Source organism: Scyliorhinus canicula, chromosome 5 (assembly GCF_902713615.1).
Source record: "Scyliorhinus canicula chromosome 5, sScyCan1.1, whole genome shotgun sequence".
Taxonomy (NCBI): domain Eukaryota; kingdom Metazoa; phylum Chordata; class Chondrichthyes; order Carcharhiniformes; family Scyliorhinidae; genus Scyliorhinus; species Scyliorhinus canicula.
This window is the reverse complement of record NC_052150.1, coordinates 41,285,422-41,300,452: the sequence shown is the minus strand read 5'-3', so window position 1 is coordinate 41,300,452 and position 15,031 is coordinate 41,285,422. Positions and strand designations below refer to the sequence as shown.

Sequence of the window (15,031 nt, the reverse complement as noted above, 5' to 3'; positions counted from 1 at the left end):
CAAACCCCCCCCCCCCCCCCCCCCCCCCCCCACTGCCACCCCTTTGGCAGGATGGGATGGGCGAGCCACGCAAAGCAATGTAGATATCAATGGAAACAAAAGATCTCACCAGCGGCCAATGGCATTTTCCCTGTCACTGTTTACAACAGAATTGGTTAAAGGAAGCACGAAGACTTCCGTACATCCTGTTCTTTGACTGTGACACTCTATGACCAACTATGAGGTTTATACTGAGTGAGGCCCCAGATTTTTCATAGGTGACTGGCCACATTGCCTGACTGAGTATCATGACTCATGCCCTTGGACGTGTCACACATGATGCTGGTCTCCATCTTCTAAGCCGTTGTTCAACCAACTTGTTTGGATGTTCTGCCCTTTCCATCATTCCTTGGACTTTGAGCACTTTAGAAGGGATGATGACTGATGGGTCTCTTGCTTTGTTTTATACAACTGAAAAGTTAAGGCCCTGGGGCATGATTGCTGGTATGGACAACAGCTACTTGGAATCTTAAGTGAGAGTTGGAGAGTGGTGGAACTCGGTGTCTCCCCGACTCACACCCTTTTGATGTGGGTGTGTGGCTTAGCAGGGGATCAAAGGAACCACAAACATCTCCCGTATACCAAGCATTATGATATCAAAGGTAAGGAATACTTCAAAATAGATGAATCCAGGAAAAGCTCCAAATGTATAAAAGCAACAACTGAACATTATTAGCCCTTGGAGAAACAGGATTGGGAAAAATAACAGAAATGTATATTTTTGTTCATTCATTTTTAGGGGATGTGGGCGTCGCTGGCTAGGCCAGCATTTATTGTCCATCTCTAATTACCCTTGAGAAGGTGGTAGTGAGCTGCCTTCTTGAACCGCTGCAGTCCATGTGGTGTAGGTACTCCCAGAGTGCAGTTAGGGAGGGAGTTCCATCATTTTGTCCCAGCGACAGTGAAGGAACGGCAATATATTTCCAAGTCAGATGGTGAGTGATTTGGAGGGGAACGTCCAGGTGGAGGTGTTTCCATGTATCTGCATCCCTTGCCCCTCTAGATGTTAGTGGCCATGGGTTTGGAATGTGCTGCCTTGGTGAGTTCCTGCAATGCATCTTGTAGATGTTACACACGGCTGAGACTGTCCATCGGTGGTGGAGGGAGTGAATGTTTGTGGAAGGAGGAGCAATCAAGTGAGCTGTTTTGTCCTGGATGGTGTTGTGCTTTTTGAGTGTTGTTGGAGCGGCACTCATCCAGGCAAGTGGGAGTATTCCATTACACTCATGACTTGTGCCTTGTAGGTGGTGGCCAGGCTTTGGGGGGTCAGGAGATGAGTTAATATATACCACAGATCAAATATTCACCACAGTATACATCCCAAGTGACTTGTGTTATGGGCCAGGGTTTAGAGAACCCCAAAGTGTATCACGGAGTTAACCTGACCCACAACTTTTACTAGATTGTGGTATGGGGAGCACACGGCCGACTCTACAGATGTGGTACAGCAGAAATGGAAAAGTATTTTTTAAAGCAAAACAATGTTTCTTCTATTACCTCAAGTTAATCTTTTTAAAACAAACAGTGAACATCTTCGCAGCCATTAATTCAAATTCAACCCCCAAAGAATACAGCACTAAGTAATGCGTACGCTGTCCTTTTAACATTCAGAAGACTTACAAAAAACATAACCTTTAACAGAAGCACATCAGGTTAGAGTCACTACTCAGAACATTTATAATTCTGAATTCACCAAATAATCAAGATACAGTCTTTTCATGGCAGAGAGAACAGCAGTACAGCTGCTTTGGCTGGCTTCAGCTCCAACACTGAAAATGAAACCAAAAAGACAGACACACCCAAGCTTTTCTCAAAGTGAAACTCAAAAAGCAGAGCCAGAGCTCAGCTCCACCCACACTCTGACATCACTGCAGTAACAGGAGCAGCCAAACATTTATTAAAGCGACATTCTCAGGACACTTGAGATAGTCATTATTTGTTAAATTACCCAAGAAACAGGGCAGCACAGTAGCATGGTGGTTAGCATAAATGCTTCACAGCTCCAGGGTCCCAGGTTCGATTCCCGGCTGGGTCACTGTCTGTGTGGAGTCTGCATGTCCTCCCCGTGTGTGCGTGGGTTTCCTCCGGGTGCTCTGGTTTCCTCCCACAGTCCAAAGATGTGCGGGTTAGGTGGATTGGCCATGCCAAATTGCCCGTAGTGTCCTAAAAAGTAAAGTATGGGGGGGGGGTTGTTGGGTTACGGGTATAGGGTGGATACGTGGGTTTGAGTAGGGTGATCATTGCTCGGCACAACATCGAGGGCCGAAAGGCATGTTCTGTGCTGTACTGTTCTATGTTCTAAACCAAAAGTAATGGAGCAACCATTTTAGAACTAGAAACTTAGTGAGTCGTCTCATTAAAGTCATCTTGAAAATCATAACGGAAGGAAATAATAACACATTTGAAGCAGAAAAGGGTGGAATGCAGTCTAGATTTCGACCTGGAATAGGAACAAGAAAGGGAATATTTAATGCAAGAACAATCTTCAATTAATATTTCGAAGTTAGGAAGAACATTTACATATGCTTCAAAGACTATGAATAAGTGTTCAGGAAGCTGATAGACATATTGCTGAAATGTGACACTGACAGTAAAGATTTGAGGTTTATCCAGAACCTATATTCGGACCAAATAGCGAATATCAGGCTAGAAAATGGACAACCAGCTATGTTTCAAGTGAAGAAAGGATCACGACAAGGCTGTGTACCATTGCCGAAATCATTCAATCTTTACACAGAAACAAATATTCAGAGAATTTAGATCTATTTCCAGGGGTAAAAACTGGTGGTAAGAATGCAACAAACTTGTGGCACGCTGACGACATAGTGTTACTCCCAGAATCAGAAGAGACTCTACAAAAGCTTAGAATATGGAGTGAGTATGAGCACCAAAAAGGCAAAGACAATGGCAGCTGGAAGAAACTCGAGTGAAGATTGAAGTGGATGCCTCCTGTTATCTAAGTCCCAAACCCTGGAATTCCAGCCTTAAACCTCACTGCCTCTGCACAATGCTTTCTTCCTGAAGGACACTCCTTAAAAACTGCAGTCGGGATTTCACCCCCCCCCCCCGGATCATCTGATCTGATCTCATTGCAGTCAACGGGAATTTCCATTGGTCGCACCCTCCGCTGCCAGTCAACCCTTGAAGGTCGGTCACCGTAGGCGGGACTGGACGATCCCGTCGGTGGGGATGACTGGAAAATCCCACCTTTTTTTTGACCAAGCTTTTGGTCATCTGCCCTAATCCTATAGAATTCCTGCAGCGCAGAGGGAGGCCATGCGGCCCATCGAGTCTGCACAGACCCTCCGAAAGAGCACCCCACCCAGGCCCACTCCGCCGTCCCATCCCCGCAACTCCACGTAACCTACATATCCCGGGCCAAGGAGGGCCAATGTAGCATGGCCAATCCACCTAACCTCCACCACTTTGGTCTCCTTATGTGGCTTGGTGTCAGATTCAGTTTGCAACTCTCCCTATAACGTGCCATGAGACCCCTTAAAGGTGACATATAATTACAAGTTATGGCTGTTGCCATAAGACATCTTTGTTTCTTTCCCTTAAGATTAAGAGGCAGCCATGTTCAATTTGTGTTTGTGAATGATGACAATCTTTTATTTATTGAAAGGCAAACACATAGGTTGTTTTAAATACGGATGAAACTCTATGAATCGTTTCTGAGAACAATCCTTCACAAACTCCTGCGCTGCTGCCGAGTCAGTGGAAGGATTTTTTTTTTGCGAAGAAAAACGTTGTTCCGCTGACTTTAATGGGGGTAATTTTTCTTTTTAACAGCAAGGCTCAGATGGAGCTCTTTTAAATGGCACCAGTGGACAAATGCTCCATAGACCTCAGCCAATAGAATGTTCAAAGTGGATTACTGAGTGGGTCAGAACCGGCCGTTTGTGGGTTTGCAATGAACACTGTCATTTAATATTTCAGTCAGCTAAGCGGGGGGAGGGCCTGCGGTGTGATGGGGAAATGTGAAGATGGTTTTCGCCGAGCAATTGAAAAGAGAATAAAACAGAGCGATTTAGCTTCTTGACAGCATTGCACTACTTCAGAAATGGACTTAGGTTGGCAATGATACACTTCAGCGGAGTGATGAAAATCTCATGTCAAGGTAATAATGACACCCATATTTCAGCGATGCAGTGAAATTATTGCAGCAATAAAGACCATTTGAATGCATGTGCTTATTAACCCACACTTAAGTGAACACGCCGCCGTGACTTTTTCGAAGTCAGTTAAGCAACAGTAGTTCCCATATTTGCGTGTTTTTTTTAATCCTCCCTGAGTCTGTAATTCATGTCTTTGGTTGTGACAGGCACAGTAGGTTTTGGCCTGAAAACATAAATTTCCACGAGGCCCCGTAATAAGCGCATGCATCATAGTAGAGCATAATACATTGGGGAAGTGGGCCTGTGAAATCCCAGCATTGTTGTAAGGACAAGGAAAACAACCTCATTCCTCTGCATTCATCACCCGTGTTAATTTGACAGCGCGCTGGCGAACTGAGACTTGTAGGCTTTTGCTGATAGCAAGTTAATGTACTGCCTCTCTATATTCCTTAATAAGACGCAATAACGCACAGTCAGGCCTTCTTCAGTAAATTGAATCATTTTTCAGACTTCGATCTTGAAGATTAGAGTGTACTTTAGTGCATCCAGGCTGCAGAATTGTGAGGGAGCCATTTGCTTCCAACCTTTTTCCTCAGGTTTTTTGAAATGTGCCCCTTTGGAGGCTGGCTAGTTTGGGGTGAATTGCAGAGGTTCTAATTTTGTCAGTGTCATCACATTCTCTGGGAGGAATAAAAGATTTGTAGCATCGGATAATACAATTGACAATTGGAACTTGGTGGATGATGCTTATTAGTTTGATGGCTGTTGGGGGAGAATTTCCTGTCTGGCAGGCACAACAAAATCACCTTCAGAATTCCAACTTCATTACACCTTGCTCCCTGAGGGAATTCTCCCAATAATATGGTGGGGGGTAGTTTAACAACACATGGACATTTGGATGTTGTGATTTTAAACAATATCACCCCGCCCCCCCCCCCCCCCCCCCCCACCCTGTATCTGTGAAAGGCATTGAGCAGAATCCTTCGGTGTCAGCTATAGCTCCCCTTCTTACAGTCACAAGGATGGACTTTGGGTGAGGACTAGAGAACGCTGAGCTGTGATGGATGGATGACATGATGGAAAGTCATGATGGACTGCCCCGCTCACACATGAGGTACGGATTGTGGCGAAGCTATCGTAGGATTGCGGGTGCCCATGGAAACACGATTTATTATCTTATGGAAAACAAGTGATCAGCTAAGAAAATTTGTGGAAAAATTAGACTTTAGCCAATGAATCATTACAGAGGAATGTTCGAATTATTGTAATTTAGAACGTAGGGGAGGCCATATAGCCTATAGGTGCTGTCCATAACATCAACCCATTAAGTGTCATTCTTCTGCTCTATACCCATTTAATGTTTTTATTTTTCAATGATTTTATCCTCGTTCCTTTCGAAGGCGGTGATGGATTCTGCTCCCACCACGTTTTAGCTTGGTGGGGGGGGGGGGGGGGGGGGGGGGGGGGTCACTGAAGTCAACTACAACCTTATTTCACCCATGTGTTAAATGTAAAATGCCTCCGGCCACTGCCTACGGGACCTGCTAGCTGCTTCCTGTTTCCTGATTGCGAACCGTAGCTATGGCAACAAGGGCCCGGGGCTAACTCTGGCACAGTTCTCCCACCAGCACCAATGGGTGCAATGATCCGCTACCCCTGACTTTTTGCCGCAATGCCAATTTCCCAGCAGTCACGGCCTGACAATCCCTCTAAGAGATTAAAGTAGATTCTAATTTCACTTTTTTACAATTTACATTGCAGGTCAGCTCAATGAGAAAAAAAGGCGAAGACATGCACAGTGCGAGTTTCAGATTAGCTGGAGAATGCTGTGGAGCAACATCTGCGCTCAAATTCCTGCTGCCGTGGGATTCTTCCCGAGAATTGATAACCATGGACGTAAATTGGGCCCAAATCCTATAATGCTGATTGTGACAAAGTTGCACGCTGTAGCAGTGAGAGCTCCTTGCCCTTCAGTTACTGTAATTGTAAAGAACCCTTGAATTCATGAGCCCATTAAAATTCCTGTAAATGAATAGACCTACTTATGATATTTCAACTTGATATAATGTTCCCCTTTCATATTTATGCTGCAGTCAAGTCAACCATCTATGATTACTGGCCAGGGATAACTGATTACAGACTTCCATAACCCCATTGCTAATAAAGACCTACTTTTACATTATCGTGCTTTAATAATTCAGCGCAAAAAAAACTACCTAAGCTGCAGAATTCTGTGGGAGACATTCTTTTAATTAAAGCTGCACTACTTGATAGTAATGGAAATTGTAATTCCGCTGTTTAGTGTCAGCAAGAATAGCACTACGCTTGCTGGCTTTCCTGAATGAAAGAAAATGAGCTCAGAATTTGCACCTTATCAAGGGGAATGTTATCTGTGGAGAGAAGAGTTGCAGCCAGCAGTTCTCTCCTGGCATCAATAAACAGACAATTCCACTCCCACTTCTCCTGATGACCTTGTTCTTCTGGGACTGCCGTCTCAATCTCAAGAGCAGAGGAGGCCAACTACTGTGCTTGACATTGAACAGGACCACCACTGACCTTCGAGTGATGGGGTTGGTATTAAATGTTTTCAGGTCGGGGCCCATGGGGAAAAATCGAGATGATTGACATTTGTGAGGTATTCTACCCCTGTAAAGTACTTCGGGGAGGAAGAATGAATGGGAAGGAACGTTTTTCTTTCAACTGAAGGTTTTTTTTCCCTGAGGAGCTGACTGATCGACAAGGCGGATTTTGAATTGTTAGGACAAAATTGGTCTTTGCCAGTGGATTGAAACATGGTCGTGGCAAATCAACAATCCATTTCACGCCACTCCAGGGGCCAAACATTGGCTATTCACGGGCTGCCCGCCCCCACTCCATTGCGAAAGGCAGGGCACAAACCTTATGCTGCGTCTTCAATTGATCAATTTCAGCACGCAGCAGAGTGTTACCCACGCTGCTGGCTGGCTGTCACTCCATGGAGGACACACAGCTCCTACTTTAGCTGGCCACTGGCAGTTAAAGGCAGTCTGTCCCCCTTAAAGGCGAGCTACACTGACAGAAATTTGGTTGCCATTGGACACAAAGAAAATGGAGCGCGCAAAGGACACCCAGATTCATGGTTGCGGTACTGCAGGCTCCAGTCATGAAGGCAGTTCGGAGGAGCAAGGCCATGTTCCCATGGGAGCAAGCTATCGATGAAAGTCCTCCAAGAACAACGGAAGGTCGATGGCTGGAGTCTTGTGCCTAGGACCAGGTAGCAGTGCCAGAAAAAGCTCAATGATCTCATGAGAGTGGTCAAGGTTAGTGAAACATCTTGAAATGACATCTGCAAACAACCACACACATCAACCTAACAGACTGCCCAACGCGCATACTCTCTAATACTCACCCAGTAGTGATCCCTAGCACTCAGAACTCAGGCCGAACACTGACAAACTGCATCTCACCCTCACACATTTTCCTATGGTGACAATCTCTCACCTACCTCACTGTCCCTACAGATCTCCAGCTAGTCAACCATGACAGGCACATCAACCAAATACAGTGCAGCACAATCACTGATGTTCTTCTCGCTCTCTTGCAGGGTGACATGAGATATGAGGGAGCAGAGCAGAAGGGACATGGGGACACATGCAAACCCTGAACCCAAAGCCCAGACGGTTCTCTGTGTTAGGGATCTAGCTGCAATAGAGCTCATTACATTTAGTTGCCCCAAGAACATTGAGAATAAAGCCTATTGCCCCCACTTAACTCTCAACTCACCCTCATCCTGCTATCTGGCATGATCAACAAGCAACAGGCGGTGTCACCATGGACCCCTCTCTTTCCACAACAACCCAACAGGAAGATATAGATGGGATGGTCAAATGGGTGGAGAAGTGGCAGATGGAATTTAACCCTGAAATGTGTGAGATGATACACTTTGAAGGAAGCATACGATGAAAGGTCTGACACTCGGAAGTTCCGAAGAATAAAGAGACCTTGGTGCGTTTGTCCATAGATCTCTGAAGGCAGAAGGGCAGGTTAATAGGGGGGTGAAAAAGGCATATGGGACTCTCGCTTTTGTCTATCGGGGCATAGGTTACAAAAACAGAGAAGTCATGAGGGAGCTGTATAGGACTTTGGTGAGGCCACAGCTGGAGTACTGTGTGCAATTCTGGACACCACATTATAGGAAGGATGTAATTGCACTGGAGGGGGTGCAGAGAAGATTTAGCAGAATGTTGCCTGGGATGGAACATTTAAGTTATAAAGAGAGGTGGGATAGGCTTGGTTTCTTTCTCTGGAGCAGGGAAGACTGAGGGGTGACCTGATTGAGGTGACCTAATCTTCCCACAAGATTATGAGGGACATGGACAGGGTGGATAGGGAGCAGCTGTTCCCCTTAGTTGAAGGGTCAGTTATGAGGGGACACAAGTTCAAAGTGAGGGGTGGAAGGTTTAGGGGGGTTTGAGGAAACACGTTTTTACCCAGAGAGTGGTGACGGTCTGGAATGCACGGTCTGGGAGGGTGATAGAGGCGGGATGCCTCACATCCTTTAAAAAGTACCTGGATGAGTACTTGGCACATCGTAACATTCAAGGCTATGGGCCAAGTGCTGGCAAGTGGGATTAGGTGGGCAGGTCAGGGCCTTTCATGCGTCAGTGCAGACTCGATGGGCTGAAGGGCCTCTTCTGCACCACATTATTCTGTGATTCTGTGAACTGCTTCACACCAATCCTCCCATTCTGAGTTTCAGCTTTCCGTCTTGCCCGTTGATGTTATAACTGGACATGAAGATCCCAGAATGTAACCCAAGCTCAAAAGGCCCTAACGTTCACTTTTTTGATAAAACGTTGCGGAACAGAGTCACAGGACTGCTAATTAGTTTTAACAACAAGAAAAAACATTTCTTTAACATGAAAAGTTGGATTATGATACAATACTCCTTTACTCCCCACTTTAGTTTAGCAAATCTACATGGATATTAAAGTTCACATGGGTCACAAAATATATCGAAAGCTACACTGGCCTCAGTGACACAAAGTCCCTTCAAGCACACAGGCTGCGCGGTGGCACAGATGCGGTCTGAGGCAAATGGCCATTTCCAAGTTCTATGTAATATTATGTGAAAAATTGAATGAAAAGTGGGCCTAGACATCTGAATAGATATGTTTCGTGGAGTAGCCAACATGGAGAGATTCTGGGGGTGACAATTACCACGAACAAGAACATCATAGATTGCAGAACCACGGAGCCATGTGGAGCCGTGTCTAATTTTCAAGACGTTTATCAAAAAGGATTACATTTCAGACTCAAATGAGTGACTTACTCTGAATATCGCTTGACAGGAAATGTCATTTATAGACACTCTTTAGCTGTTCTATGTTTTGGTTGCACTAAAATAGTAGCCAGTAAGAAATGCACTTGTATTTATATAGTGACTTTCACGTCCTCACAACATCACAAAATGCTCCAACACCAATGGAAAGCTATTACAGTGTGATCGCTGTTGGAGTGAATTATGGTGGACAATTTATACACAGCAAGATCCCACAAACTATAATGCCGTAAGGTACCAGTTGTTCTGTTTTGGGTGGTTTTGGCTGAAGGACAAGTGCTTGCTGGGACAGACGAAAAGTCCGCCACTTTTCTTCAAAAAGTGTCACAGGATCTTTTAGGTCCACCTCGATGGAAGGTGCAACATTGGTTTCGGCGACAACCAATGTCCTCCAGAAGGAGGCCGATCACAATGCCGGTCAGGTTACAACGCTGATTTGATGCCAACAGTGCCATTTCAGAGGCATACAGAACGTATGGTAAGGGGCCAGGAACAACCACCTCACACTCAATACCAGCGTGATTTAGAGAGATTATTTTAAGCCTGGGAGATATGCAGAGATGATACCCATTTCCATACAGGAGCTTTATTTACAGTGCATTTAAAATGCCAGCAGCACAAGCTTTGAGCTGCTTCTATCAATTCATTATTTTTTCTCTCACTGCACTGAGGCATAACTAATACACACCCAGAGAGCAGTCAATAGACACACACAATCAAACACCAAACAATTATATAGAGATCATCACCTACTTACAGGTTTGTTTCTGGTTGGCTCCATTGGGCTGTGGATAGGAATTTGCAAGCATTTGGTCATTTCTATAGTTGTTTCCAGCTGCAAAAGTCTATAGGGAGTGGTGTGACAGGTGCTGAAAAACTTTCTGGTGACTTTGAGACTTCTTAACAAACCAGTTGCACCCATAGAATATAGAATGCTGAATACAGCATGACTTGGAGAATGAACAGAGGCCATGCAGAGTAGGGCAAGTTACTCAGGGGAGGAGGGGGAAGAAGGGTTTTCACAAAGAGACTCTATCCACAAGATCTTTTGGGAGGTGAAGAAGAACAGATTACTGCAGTGCTGTGACACCCTGCAAACCCCTTTGAACACTGCGATCCTCAGACATAACGGGACCAGTCTCTGAATTCACTTGGTGGCTGCTTTGTGCTGCCATGGAATGCGCTATATTTTGTAGGACAGTTGGTTAGCATCCTTACCTCTGAGCTAGAAGCTCCAGGTTCAAGTTCCAAGAAGGTGTGGCTAAAAAGGTTAACTCTCAACCTAAACATCCTTCCAATAGCTTATGGCCGGCAGTAAGAGTGGGGAAGTCTCTGAGTCCACCAGAATTGTGTGCTGGCTTTTATACAAAGGCCTTCCGACGTTAACAGACTACACACACAGGTTCTTGCCACAGGTTGTATTCCTGACGAGGATCCTCCTTGCTTTGAGGGACTACCAGAGAGGGAGAGAAAGAGGAAGGTGCCATATTGGTCATCAGAAACTGAATCATGACTGGCAACCATTTCATGCTAGACAGAATGGACTCCAGGCTTTGCACAAGTCCGTGATTCCAATTAAAGCTGAACCAACTTTTAGTTTGAACCAGGAAATGGTTTCCTCTGAAAATTATTGAGTCATTTATCAGAAAGGTATGGGCCAGAGATGGTGGATCACTGGCCTGTCCCCTCCATAACCTGAAACACAAGCCATGTCCTGAACCACTCTGAACTGTGGGAAATATAGCTCTACCTTACTGTGATGCAGAAAGCCCCAAGCAGGAGATCAGTGAAATTGTATGGCCCCTCCGAGACTCCCCCTGAACATGCGAATTGGTAGACCTGGTATCGCAATTGACCCTCAAACTATCTTGATCTCCCCACTCACATCCTCTGATGTACCTTCACATTTAGGGTTGTCGACGCCCCCCCCCCCCCCCCCCCCCCTGCAAGATTGCCCTTGGTGCTTTCCAGATATTAAAGATAAATCTCAAGAGAGCTGCTGTCAGAAGCTCCGGTGAAAAATCAAAGGGCCATAAAACAAAGTATTTTCTGCAATTTCTTTGAGCTTTCTTGGTGTTTTGTTATTCATTTATAGGCTGTTAACGTCAATGGCTCGGCCAACATTTATTGCCCATCCTGAATTACCCTTGAGAAGGTGGTGGTGAGTCACATTTTTAACCGGTGTAATACAGGCACACCCACAGTGCTGTTGGGGGCGCAGGCCGGGATTCTCCGACCAGGTTGGAGAATCACGGGGGGGGCACAAGAATCGTGCAACGCCGCTCCAACGCCAGCCCGTCGATTCTCCACCGCTGATTCTCGGGCGCCCTCAGATGGGGGGATCCAACCCTGGAAGGTGGGCCTCCACGGTGGCCTGGCCCGCGATCGGGGCCTTCTGATCGGAGGGCGGGCTAGTTCCGTGGGGGGCCTACGTTCCTCCACGCTGGGCCCTTGTAGGGCACCGTCATATTGCCCGGGGGCCGGCTCGGAGACGAGAACCCACTTGCATGCGCAGAATCACGCAGGCCATGGCGCGCATACGCGAACTCACGCCGACCGTGGCGCGCTGGCTTTCGGGCGCCGGAGCTGCAAACACCACTCCAGCGCCCTACTAGCCCCCTAGGAAGGGGTGAATACTGGGACATGGAGGCCCGTTGACGCCGGAGTGGCTTGCGCCGCCTTTCACGCCGGTGGCAGAACTTGGCCGCGTGCGGGATTGTAGAATCCCGGCTGGAGTTCCAGAATTTTGACCCAGTGACATTGAAGGAACGGCGATACATTTCCAAGTCAGGATTGTGTATGGCTTGTCGGGGAACTTGCAGGAGGTGGTGTTCCCATGCATCTGTTGCCCTTGTCCTTCTAGATGGTAGAGGTCGCAGATTTGGAAGGTGCTGTCGATAGGACCTCTGCAGGTTGCTGCAATGTGTACTGTAGATGGTGCGCGCTGCTGCTCCTGTGCACCAGGAAGGAGTGAAACCTTAAGTTGGTGAATGGAGCGCTGATCACGTAGGCTGTTTTTCTTGGAGGAGTCAAGCTTCTTGAGTGTTGCTGGAGCTGCATTCATCCAGGCAATTGTTACAAAACTATTAGACACGATAGACATAACGAAAAGAGGCTGATTAGCTGGGCTAAGAATCCGTAGGCAATTTGATCCGGCTATCTGATGAATATGCCCAATCAGCGTTGATATTCCCATTCTTTGTGGTTAATTTCCACATCTTGTATTTACTACTGACATGGAGTGGTCAGGAAAATCCCTTGAATTGGTAATAATGTTTCATTCATCATTTTTATTTAAATTGGCCAAATACGCGCAATTCAATTTGACGGCTGAAAGTATTTTGCAATTGAGAACAGTTTGAAGGAGCTTGGAATCTGCTCAGTCCCTTCCCAGCAATACTGAAGAAAACTATGATTGTACGACATCAGTCGCCACCATTTTCGTCAGCGGTGTCCCGATAGCTGGTAAAAGGAATGGAGCCTTCCCACAAATAAAACCGACCAGCATTACCACCATCTTGGAAGCTTTCCAGTCTGGGGAGCTGGAGTCACCTACTCCTGTTTCCTGGCAGACAGACGTTCATTTCTTTCATGGCGAGTGACACAGGGTCACACATTAGTCAACGTACGTGACTGCTGAGAAGTGCCACAGTATGTTGGGCATGTTCTCAAACACACACACCCTAGGAACTAGTCACCCAGCACAATTTATATTTATTTAACTTAAACGGCGCAACCTTTTCTTTTGCAATTGCAAGCCAAGGATACACATGTGCAAGCGTTGCAATAATGCATCCATTTGAAAATGCCCATTCACTTTAAGTCAAACAGAAAGCGAGTGCCCCATCTGCCCTCTCAGGTGGTGTTTCCTTAAACAAAGATAACCAGTCAAGATTCGGAAAGCAGTCAACTCGTTTTGGAGCTGATTTTGCGCAGACAGTGTTCACCCAAGATGACAATGTTCCACCGTTAGAGTGTATTTTTGCAGTGGACATTAAAACACCGGGTGGTCGTTTTAGCCAGTTGGTTGGACAGCTGATTTGTGATGTAGAGCAAGGCCAGCAGCGTGGGTTCAATTCCCGTACCGGATGAGGTTATTCTCGAAAGTCCCGCCTTCTCAATCATGCGCCTCACCTGAGGTGTGGTGATCCTCAGGTTTAATCACCACCAGCCAGCTCTCTCCCCTCAAAGGGGAAAGCAGCCATCTGGGACTATGGCGACTTTTTACTTTACATATAAAATGGAGGGCAGAATGTACACAAACAGACAAATAGGAGCAGAAGTGGCCGCACACCTGTTTGTGAGCTCTGCTCCAACACCTTGATAAATTCGGAAGCTGTCTCCTTCCCAGCTCACGTCCCGGTTCTCTTCAGCCCATTTCAGGATCCGGTCTTTCTTCTGCAAGCTGTGAAATCAACTATCATCGCTCATGGTGGCTTATTTGCCCGAGGCTCTGCTGGAGTGTTCGGTGGGCCCTACCCAGCTAAGGAGGGGACATCTGTTCATTCTTGCCCCTCTCCCCGAAATTCTTTGCAATCATGTGGGAAAAATACTGGGTTGGCCTCGGGCCCTCCATCTCCTCCGGCAACACCACAATCCTGAGGTTCTGTCTCCTCGGTCTGTTCTCCAGGCCCTCGGACCTTTCCCTCTGGGCCTAATTCCTCTCCTCCACCATTAACATCTCGGCTTCCAGCGAGGCAGTCTGGCCACTATGCTGCGGCAAAACCCCTTCCACCCCCTTCAACAACCCTACACGCTCTTTCACGGCGTCTGAATGCCTTCCCAACCTCCTCTCTTATCGGGCCCAGTGCCTCCTCAATAGACATTTTGAGGATATCCATCGTCTCCCTTCCTTGCCATTTTACTAATCTTTTAAATTTTTTTACTCATAATTTACTAATTGTTTAGTGTTTACTAAATTTCTTTTCATATTCTTTTTTTAAATAAATTTAGAGTCGCCAATTATTTTTCTTTTTCCAATTAAGAGGCAATTTAGCGTGGCCAATCCACCTAACCAGCACATCTTTGGGTTGTGGGGTGAAAGCCATGCAGACATGGGGAGAATGTGCAAACCCCACACGGACAGGGCCGGGATTCGAACCCGAGTCCTCAGCGCCACAGTCCCAGTGCTAACCACTGCGCCGCATGCCGCCCTCTTCTTTTCAAATTCAAGTGCCATTACCCGAGTCAGTGTTTCCACTGCGATAGGAGCGGCCACACCCACCGAGGTCCCCTCCGCCATCTTTCCTCCAAAGAGCTTCACACTCTCTGGCTCTGGTGAAGGACCACCACTCATTGCCTTCTTTCCAACAGTCTTTTTCGGAACTTTCAACATCCTTTCGTCAAGTACAATTAGATCGGTCGGATTTGTCTGCCAATTTCCTCTCGGGACCGGGCAAAAAAGGACCAAAAAACAAAGGCCTTGGCAGGAGCTACCTTACCTGTGACGTTCTCCTACATGCTGCCATCGGAAGTCGGGAAGGTAAGTTTCCTGCTTTAAAAACTTACCTTACAGGAGAAGCTGCCTTTGGTTTTTAACTAACTTTTTATTTGG

The 15,031-nt window shown here is 46.4% G+C and overlaps 1 long non-coding RNA gene across 1 annotated transcript in view; it reads left to right on the top strand.

Annotated features, from left to right (window-relative positions):
* LOC119965606 overlaps positions 1-6,313 on the top strand; it is a 118,587-nt gene extending 112,274 nt beyond the window's left edge. The window contains exon 3 of the long non-coding RNA XR_005460562.1: positions 5,919-6,313. This is a non-coding gene — a long non-coding RNA (uncharacterized LOC119965606). The remainder of the gene's footprint in view (positions 1-5,918) is intronic.
* The last annotated feature ends 8,718 nt before the right edge of the window (positions 6,314-15,031 follow it).